Raw genomic sequence first — 9,904 nt, 5'->3', positions numbered from 1 at the left:
TTGATCGCAAAAGCACCTCAGGTGGATGTCAATTTCTGGGTGGAAGACTGGTCATCTGGTCATCAAGGAAACAAAATTGTGTATCATTGTCTACCGCAGAAGGTGAATATGTGGTCGCAGCCAGCTGCTGTTATCAAGTCTTATGGATGAAAACACAACTATTAGACTACGGATACAGAATGTTGCGGATACCAATCTATTGTGACTCCGAAAGTGCTATAGCGATTTCTCACAATCCTATTCAGCACTCCAAGACCAAGCATATTGAACTACGGTATCACTTCATCAAAGACCACATCCTGAAAGGTAACATTGAACTAATTTTTTTCCATACTCATGAAGAGATTGCTGATGTATTCAAAAAGGCACTTGACTCTACAAAACTCAATAGTTTCTTACAAATGTTAGGAATGATGAATCCGGACCCACAATTCTTTTTGAATTGATAGGTACCGCAGACCATCCTTGGTCCCTGTTGCGGTCCTAGTTGAAGTTATCTATGATAGATGGTTTTGATATATCCTATGTACCGCAACCATATATCGTACTTATACTTCAATGGTCCTTATTGTTTGTTATTACTAATCTTTGTTCAAGTGCTCCTCTCAGTTCTTCTACCGCAGTCATCCATCCGACGACAAATGATCCATCCGCAATGAAGTTTCAATCCGCAGTCACTTTCTCAATCTGCAGTCACTTTCTCTATTTAATGATCCTTCATTAAATAGCGAAAACATTAAAAAAAACATTCTTTGTATAACTGTCTTATTCTTTTTGAATAAACCTCATGTCAGACCTATTTTAGGTATGATGACAAAAAGAAAGATTTCCCAAAATCAAATCCTTTTAATCTGTCTCTTCCTATTACCCTAAAACATTTAATCCGTTACAACTTCCCTTTACCCAACAGATTAATCTCTCCCTCACCACACATTCTCCAGACGTGGGTTTTAAGCCTGACATTTCATTAAATGCAAACCCTCTTTGGTAAATCTCAAAATACAGATTTAGTCCTTTTTCTTATTCTGTGGCTGAGATTAACTCTCTTATTCTACAAAAAAACAAACACCCAAACTTTTTTACCCAAATTCACTTATGGTAAAATCGTTTCCCGCTCCAATAAGTCACTATAAAACCCCCTTCTTCTTCCCCAAGAAAAGTTTACGCTCTCTAAACTTCAACCTTTTTCTTGCACTCTGTTTCTTCTATTGCAAAGCTTCTTCAACCTCCTACAATGGTGAAATCAGGCGTATCCAAGAAACACTCAAAGGAATCTAGATCTGTAAACCCTACTGGTTCAGACTCTGCTTGAAGACATCCAACGCCTATGATTGCCTCAAGAAACTTCAGAGCTGTGTTCGAAGAGCATTCCTTCTACAATGCTCCCACAAAGCCGATGATCAAGTTTCTGTCCAATCACCCTCTGTTTGGACCCTTCGATTCGTTCACAGAAGTTGTTCCTCTTTCAACCCTATTCAAGTGTGCTTTCTCAGCATATCGACCACTCGAGAATCCTCAAGAAGTGCATCTGAACCTCGTTAACGATTCTTTGGTCATTCTGACTAAAGAAAAGTTTCTCACTGGCATTAACCTCCTTGTTCGTCCCTCAATCAAGGTTTTCACTCCATCCATGGCAGAGATCCTTTCTGCGCTTTACCAGATGGGATATCAAAAGAAAATCAAAGGCATTGGAGAATTCAAGAAAAACCAACTGCCTGCGGTCTGGCAAATTGTTTGCCATTTTGTAATCCGCAGTCTATCCGGCAGAACTGGAGGCACGGATAACATGGGACTCAAGCTCCTAGAGTTAGTATGGAGTATCTTCACCGGCCATGACGTCAACTACGGTCAGTTACTATGGGACGACTTCTTGCAATACATTCCAAAGGAAAGCCCAAGATAGAACCCTACCGAACTCATGTTTGCAAGGTTCTGGTCTCTATGCATCTCAGACCTCCATGCGGATGCAGGAATTAGCATGGGCAACGACATCAACCTCTTTGTCACCAAGGATCTCAAAAGGTTCAATCCCTCATCTGATCAGTCTGTTTTTGGACCCATTAGAAGACTACCAACCCACATTCTCTCTACTTTTGGTCTTGAGACTGCTGATGTCTCAGACCATATTGAGGCTACGGAAGGTATTGCCCCATACCTTCCTACCCCGCCTCTTCAAACCCCATCCGCAATCACTGCCCCTGGTAGTACCGCAGTCCCATCTTCCACAAATCTTTCTAACTTGTCATTATCCCAAAGACGCAAACAGTTAGCCTCAGCTCGTCAAGGCCCCCACAACACCAAGAAACAAGGAACTCCCAAAAAGGATGCTTCCAAACAAGCTAATCCTTCAAAGAAAAGGAAAATCACCCCACCTGTGATAACACAAGTCGATCCAAGAAAACATCAATCTCTATCTCCCTCTAGTAGTGATTCTGATGAGGACGATCAACCCATCGCAATCCTTAAGAAAAGAATAACCAATTCCACTGGCCAAATGTGTGACCGAACTGATACCTCAGCCTCTCAAAAGGCTTCGGTAGTCCTCGGGGTGGCCGCACACCCATTCGAATCAACCATCCAATACCACTCAGACGCAGGTGGTGCGTCTGCTTCACCACAACGTGGAGATTCACCCCTAGGTCAATCCCAAGAGGATAGAACTGGCTCCTGCCCTAAGATCTCCATGGCTTCCCGTCTTCATTTCTTTTCCGCAGAGGAGTTGCACTCCATACTTTTTTCTGTTACCCAAACACTACAAATACCTCCCCAACCGCATGGCGACTCTTCAGCCTTTTCTAGAACTGAGCCGAGGCCAGACTTGACTTTAGGTCAAGGAGACCAAGGAAGCTCAGGAAATCCTACTCTGCTTACATCTGTAACAGGTGGTTTAGGGACGGTGAGCACTAATGTGCAAGGATCCGTGAACCCGAGGGACACCTCGGTGCGATACCAAGCAATTGACAATATCGATCTAAATGATTCATGGAGCAAGTATCAACCATCAAATGAAGCTGAAGCCAAGAAATTGCTGCTTTCCGTAGGGCATTCCAAGCAAGAAAGGCATGACAAAAAAGCAACTTCAGTAGAAACAACAAGAAATACAGTCCGTAGCTAAGTATTGGGCAGACGCAATCAACAATGCCAATACCGTAGCTACTTTCTGCAAAGTTCAAGCTTTGATGGACAACATGGCTGATACTTTCCGCAAAGCTCAAGAAGTGACTGCTGATCAAACTCCTTCAAAGCCCCCTCCATCTCCAACTCCCAAAGACTCTCAAGATGGAGGCACCGAAATTGAAGTCAGCTCTGCTCCTACCTTCGGTTTTGATGACGTTGATCTACATGAGGTTAATCATCCTAGTCCTTCGGATGATGACCTCATGATGTTTGATGAAGAAGAGGAATTGAGTGGTTCTCAACACTCAACCTCTAAGCCTAAGGAGAAAAAGAAAAAGAAGAAGATGGTCGTTTCAAGAAAAGAATTCCTAAGTCTACAATCCAAAGTAGATCAATTTCTTTCCGCAGTCAAGACATCTCAACCGCAATCCGAAGACCATCCGGCACCGCAGTCCTTGATCGAAAGGATTGAACGTTTGGAGACAAGGGAACATCTAGCTGCTGAGAGAATTTCTCTCAAGGTAGAAATGGGAATTCGGTCCCTTGACAACAATCGCCAAGCAGATCACAAGGAATTCATGGCTGCTGCGGAGCGCCTCATCTCTGAGGTATCCACAATCAAAGACAATCTGCAAACAGCCATTGCGGACCAATCCCCTCTTTCCCAGAAACTGATAGCTAAGACTCACACTGCTTATGAGTCCACTATTTCAGTCCTTCATGCAACCATCAACAGACTCCAACGATCTCTATCTTCAAACTTTCATGGCCCTAAAATTCTCCAACTGACAAAGGAGATTCATCGTCTACTCTTTAACACCACCATTCCTGACAATCAGCAATTGGCTGATGTTCTCAAAGCCCGTTTTCAGGAGGTGTGTGCCAAGGTCAATGGTCTCAAACAATGGCTTGAGGAGGCTCTAGGTTTGAACTCCTCAAGAGGGGGGAAGTGAAGAAGACCATCAAGAAGAAGAACACTATGAAGAAGATCATCAATCCAACAGTGCTTCTCAGAAAATTCCTTCACCGCAACCTTCACCGCAAGCATCTCATCACAAGAATCCAAGCAATCAGTCTCCTCCACCGCAACAAAAAATCGTTCCCCCTCCCGAACTACCTGAAACTCCACCTCACTTCAAGAATCTAGCAGATCACATGTCCTTTCCAAGCTCAAATGACTCTCCCGTCACCAAATAGAAGAAAGCTGACTGGAAAGCAGCTAAACTTACTGAACTCATATGGAGAGAATGCGGTTTCGACACTGTCATGGATGAATCCTTGATAAAATCTTGGATCAATCCTACCGCAGACTGCCAGACGACGACTAGAAACCATATCTCACCTATGCTGAACCTCCCTCTGATGGCTACTGGGATGTTCCAACCTCCCCAAATGCTAAATACTTCACAGTAGTTGAGCAGTTTGACCATAGCCTTCCAGATCACAAAAGACTGCCAATGGAATTTGAGAGACTTAATCGATTCTATGCCAAACATGCCTCTCCCATTGAGAAAATCTGGTCTAACGATAGACCATCAGAAGTTAAGAACTTCAAGCCCCGGAAATTCATGAAGGCTGACTTCGTACAATACACACTCACAAGAAGGAATCAGGACTATGTCTGCACCCAAGCTGACTTCCCCTGTATGAACCCAAAAGAAGTTTTTCTTATAGCAAAGGTGTTCCAAAACAAGTGTGAAAAGCATCCGAAAATGAAGATAACACTTGAAAGGGCAAGCATTTATCTGAAGGAAACTGTCAGTGACTTCGCAAAGATCGATGCGGATATCCACCTAACCATTGCCACTAAATTTGATCTACCCGCACTAGATCCTGCACCGATGCCAACCGAAGGCTATCAAGAAAGATCCCTAGGTGCAACAAACTTCCTTGAACTTGGAGTCATCTTCAAAAGGAAGACCGATCAAGTCAAATACTTCATTCCTATGACCTCCATGAACCGTCTCACAAAGAAGCAACTTGAAATCTATCGAACCGCAGTAGAAAAATCGAAACATACAACTGCCGAAGTCAAGTTCGAGATTTTAAGGAGGATCACTTGGTTGGAAAATATCAGGAAGTTTTGGTGGATTCTGATCAAGTTTCTTAAACTTGATAGGTGAAGAAAAAGTTAGAGGTCACTTAGGGGGAAATTGTTGAGACATGAAGTGACCCTCTTAACTTAGCCTACCGGAGCCACAAAGACCCGCAGTCATGCTCCCATCAGCAGCCTCATCCGGAGTCATCTATTCAACCACTATCTTCTTACTTTACTTAGTTTATCTATCTTTTCTGTAATACTCTCTATTGTCCAGTATGCCTTGCATGGCTACTCTTAGACAGTGGATCAAATGTAACACTTGAGTCTCTATATATAGAGCTCATTCTTTCACAATTTAATACAAGTCTTTCACATCTATCAATCTGAATTATCTTCAAGTATTTCTCTTACGCATCTCATATCTTTCTTACTCTTTAAATCGTCTCGAATATAACTGATAATTACTTCTCTTCGGAGAAAGTCATTCGTGACTTTATCACTAAGCTTGATCTCACACACTAACTTGGTTTGAATGCATTCCATGTTATGAATCAACTTATGTGTTTACTTGATATATCACCTACTGTCATTTATGCTTCCCTACATTTCCACAACTAACTATCTAACTATCTAACTCATTAACTTATTATTGTTGAGCTTTTAGATCCTTTGAGATTAACTAATTCTGCAACTATACTTGTTCTAACGTTTATTCAAGTGTGTCTCAAGTTTTTCTCTCAACATCTTGTCTGGACAGTAAGAACGTGGAGGCGTCCCATTGGCGGATCGTGCACTAGTAGCGGCTACCTGGTAAGGCGTAGAACCACTAAAGAGCAGCGCTGTTAGCGCTACACTTGTCACTCTGGGGAGCGATTGGTACTCTTTTGTCCTATTATAGACAATAGCTTCTCGTATTGAGTTGGACCTTGATGCTAGAGCGTCGGGGCCTAAGTGCGAGTCTAGGAGGGCGAGGGCCGGGGCCTAACACTTATGCTGGGTAGCGACCAATTGCTAGATCGTCTTTTAGATAACTGTCTCATTATCTTTAACGTATATATAGAGGGAGATGTTAACATAGATATATATATATATATATATATATATATATATATATATATATATATATATATATATATATATATATATGTGTGTGTGTGTGTGTGTGTGTGACAACCCGGAATTTATTCCGTCACCGTAACCCACTTCCGTTAATAAAATTTATTTTATTATTAAAGTTGTCCGTCAACTTTCAAATTAAATAACTTATTTAGAATTATTATTATAATTTCTTATGTGTCGGAACGAAATAATATCAAGTGAAACACTCCTAATAATCTTTTTGAGAATTTCTAGATTACGACTAAGACGGGTAATGGTTAGTTGCCCAGGTAAAATATTTAACTCCGTTTAATGTCGGTATTGGGTGTATCCCCACCGGGCCACTAACTCTAGACCTATATAAAGGTTGAGTGGGCACTTTTGAGCCTTTTTCCCACCTTGAAGTTTCTCTCTCTACATCCCCTCTCTAAAAATCGGAATTTCTCTCCAAGAATCATCCTTTCAAGCTCCAAAATTGTAAGTGATCCTTCCTAACTAGTTGTTTAACATATCATACATGTAAATCCATGTCTTAAGCTCTCAAAATCATCAAGAACTCGAGTTTACGGTTTGGGGAGCCTCCCAAAACCGTAAACTCCCCCAAAGGGGGTTTTTGAAGTCCCAAAACCCTTTCAAACCTCTTCAAGTGCTTAGATACTTACATGCATGGAGTTTGAACCACAAAATCATGTCTTTTGGAGTATGAACATGAGTTTACGGTTCTTGAATGTTCAAGAACCGTAAACACCCTTTAATGGGGTTTTGATGCCCCTTAACCCCTCCAATGCATGTCTAATGGCCTTGAAACTTGCTTGAATGATCTTAGAACCCTAAAACATGTCCAAAGAAGTGTAAACATGATTTTACGGTTTGGTAACATCTCCCAAAACCGTACACACCTCCCAAGGGTGTTTAAGTGCCCTTAACACCTTGCATGGCTTACCTTTGAGTCTAGAACTTTGCATGCAAAGCCTACAACCACCAAAACACTTGGAAAATGGACAAGCATGGACAAACATGGGTTTACGACCGTAAACTCCTCAAGGAGTGGTTCAGAAACCGTAAACTCCATTCCCTAAGTCATTTCATGTCCCGATCACTTCCTAAGCCCTTAAATCAACCCTAGATCCTTCCTTTGTGCAAGATAAGGCCTTGGATCACTCAAAACACCACACCCATGAGTTTACGGCCGTAAACTCATAGGGGATGTGGTCTAGAAACCGTAAACTCCCCTAAGGGTTTACACTTGAAGAGTAAACCCTCCTAACTAGGTCATACACTCCTTAAATGGAACCCGTATCAGTCCTAACACTTGGAATCAAGTGTTTTCTCGCATTAGAGTGTGTTTACTTGTTTGATTAGTAGATTAAAGACTAATTAGATACAATTATGTATCACCTCATGTTACTCCATGAACTAGTGTTGAATATCTATGATTTTATTTTCTATAAAAACTTCCTTTATGTTTATATTTCCCTAGTCATGAATATTGATATATGAATATTGTTTTGTTGGTTAAATTCTTGACTAAGTAATGGGTCTTCAATTTAACAAGTAACAATTAGTTTAAATGTTTGTTTTCATTTCATTTAAACTAAGAAAACATTTTCTCCATAGTAGTAATGAAAGCAATAGATTACTCTTTGGATTTGGTAACTCTTAAATTCTAATGCTAATTGATTTTCACAAGATTACATGCTTCATTAGTTTTGTGACTTTGATTTAGGAAATGTGCTATGAGCTTCTCTAGTCATTTTAATACAAAAGAAGAGTTGAGGCAAGTTATGCTTATAAATTGCTATAGCCAAGTTAGATCATAAACACAAGTATTGCACCTTGGTATTCTCATGATTATTTAACCAAATGTTCAAGTAATGAAATTGCAATGTCAACCATCTTTCTCTCATTGATTTTATATCAAATTCTTATTTTTGTTGAATTGTCCACTTAATTCTTCACTTATTTCTAGTTTTATTTCAAGTAATTTCAAAAGACTAAAACCCCCATTTTATATTTATTGTTATTCTACAAGTATATTTGTACAACATAGATTATCATAGAGTTATAAAATTGAGCCATTCCCCGTGGATTCGATCCCTTTACCACTATACACTATTTTAGCGTATAACATTTAGGGCATTTATTTTTGTTGGTATCGACACCCATCAAACTTTGGCGCCGTTGCCGGGGATCGAACCCGGGTCACCCGCGTGACAGGCGGGAATACTTACCACTATACTATTGATAGCTTCATTTTATTTACTTATTTTTATAGTTTATTTTAGCATATTTAATTCACATTTTAATTAATTTCCATGCATATTTTCCTTTTTGTTATTTTATGACCACTTTCGGGTACTTTCTAGTTTCGTGAGTATAAATGCAGATTTTAAGGAAACTAGCGGAACGGGATCTTTTGGAAAGCAATTGGGCTTGAAGAGCAATGGGGATTTAGTGTTTGATGGCTATAGAGGATCGATGATTAGGAGTTTGAAGAAGCCTCGAGTGATTTGGAAAAGTCAAATTGGGCTCAAATTGAAGAGAACTTGAAGAAAAATGGGCTAGAAGCTGATTAGACTCGAAATGGACAAATGGACTAGATGTGGGAGCCCAAGACAAGAGGAAGCCCAAAACACCTACCCAGGTCATGCGGCCCGCGTAAGAATACCCACGACCCGCGTGAAAGATGCTGATGAGGATCCGACTTTTGACTTGTTGACTCTATTATTGGGTGCTTAGTGGGTATCTTTTGGTGGCTTTTTGAATCCGGAAATTGGTCTTTTTGGCTGGAAAATAGGTGTACTTTTCATGCCCTCCCTCAAATAATTGCTCCTCTTACTATAAAAGGGAGGGAGGACAATGGAAGAAAGACACACAATACACAACCACATACTTAGATACAAATGATGGTATTCTAGTTTCCTTTGAAGATTGGTGTTTCTCTCTTCCATCTATCATTTTGAATAATGTTTGGTATTTCTAAACTCTTTTCTATTTCTTTTGTTATGGCCATCCTTGGCTAAATTCTTATTTGGTTGACTTGGATGTAATTGCTTTAATGTTTTGGTTATTTTGAAGAACTCCATGAACTAGTGTTGAATATCTATGATTATATTTTCTATAAAAACTTCCTTTATGTTTATATTTCTCTAGTCATGAATATTGATATATGAATATTGTTTTGTTGGTTAAATTCTTGACTAAGTAATGGGTCTTCAATTTAACAAGTAACAATTAGTTTAAATGTTTGTTTTCATTTCATTTAAACTAAGAAAACATTTTCTCCATAGTAGTAATGAAAGCAATAGATTACTCTTTGAATTTGGTAACTCTTAAATTCTAATGCTAATTGATTTTCACAAGATTACATGCTTCATTAGTTTTGTGACTTTGATTTAGGAAATGTGTTATGAGCTTCTCTAGTCATTTTAATACAAAAGAAGAGGTGAGGCAATTTATGCTTATAAATTGCCATAGCCAAGTTAGATCATAAACACAAGTATTGCACCTTGGTATTCTCATGATTATTTAACCAAATGTTCAAGTAATGAAATTCCAATGTCAACCATCTTTCTCTCATTGATTTTATATCAAATTCTTATTTTTGTTGAATTGTCCACTTAATTCTTAACTTATTTCTAGTTTTAT

The sequence above is a fragment of the Lactuca virosa genome, chromosome 5 (assembly GCF_052849685.1).
Source record: "Lactuca virosa cultivar CGN04683 chromosome 5, Lactuca_virosa_CGN04683_v6, whole genome shotgun sequence".
In the NCBI taxonomy this organism is placed as follows: domain Eukaryota; kingdom Viridiplantae; phylum Streptophyta; class Magnoliopsida; order Asterales; family Asteraceae; genus Lactuca; species Lactuca virosa.
The sequence above is the reverse complement of the archived record's forward strand: the minus strand, read 5'-3'. Positions refer to the sequence as shown.